We start from the raw sequence: 1,142 nt of genomic DNA on the forward strand, positions 1-1,142 counted from the left end.
CGGCACACGTCAGACGGTGTGCATCCGAGTCAGCGACTGAGCATGTCGGACACAAGGGGTCGTCCGTCAGATGTATGGAATGTAACCTCTGACGAGTAGCGAACTTCCCATTCACAACTACGTACCACAATGAACGCACCGTCGTAGGTAGAAAAGGCGTGTGTACCGCTCGCCACACTGTGTTCCAGGCAACTTCAGGGTGTCTGTGGGTGACCGTATTTACAGGTTGCCGCTGCTGATAGAGGCGATAATAGTCTTTTGTGCTGGGCTTCCGTGTCGTCGGAAGTTCTGAATGTAAGTAGCTGAAGTCAACAAAGAAGTCTCTGATGTGGGTGAGTGCCGGTGAAATGTGTCCTACAGAAACCGGGGGATGCAGAGAGTGTGGTGCCACTTCCGCTATCAGGGTGCCCGTCAGACTGGCGTGGGCAGAGGTCCACGTGCGACGCATAGTGTTGAGATAAAGCGATCGCGCACGGTTATATACGTGAATTAAACCGATACCGCCCGCCCGCTGCGGCAGTGTCAGGGTGGCGTATCGGACTTTAAAAACCAGACCGGTGCTTACGAAATGTCCATATGCTGCTTGAAATCTGTCGGCCATCATAGCTGTCAAGGGAAGGATATGCGCAAAATAGTTCAGTTTTGAGACAAGATAGGTGTTGACATAACGTGTTCTGAGGAGCATATCCAAGCGACGCAGTTTGTTGTCCTGCAGCAGAGCACGTGTCTGGTGTAGGAGCCGGCGGTACGTAGCCGCTGCCGTGCGGCGGACATTGCTATAGAACTGCACTCCTAAACACTTGAGTACGGGCACCTTGTCAAAGGGCACCGCCGTTGTGTGGGAAATCCCCCCTCCGACATCCATGTATTTTGTCTTCTTCACGTTGATGACGCTCCCAGCGACCGCCCCGTACTGGCGTAGCCAGTGTAGCGCCATGTGCATTTCATCCTCTGATCTGGCCAGGAACACCACGTCATCGGCGAATGCACCACAACAAAAGGTCACGTCCCGCAAGGAGATACCAGTTAATAGCTGCCGTAGACCATGTAAAGCTGGTTCAAGTGCTGCAGCAAATAATATGCCCGACAGGGGGCACCCTTGTCGCACTGACCGTCCGACAACAATGTGACCAGACTGATAA

Source organism: Schistocerca americana, chromosome 3 (assembly GCF_021461395.2).
Source record: "Schistocerca americana isolate TAMUIC-IGC-003095 chromosome 3, iqSchAmer2.1, whole genome shotgun sequence".
Taxonomy (NCBI): domain Eukaryota; kingdom Metazoa; phylum Arthropoda; class Insecta; order Orthoptera; family Acrididae; genus Schistocerca; species Schistocerca americana.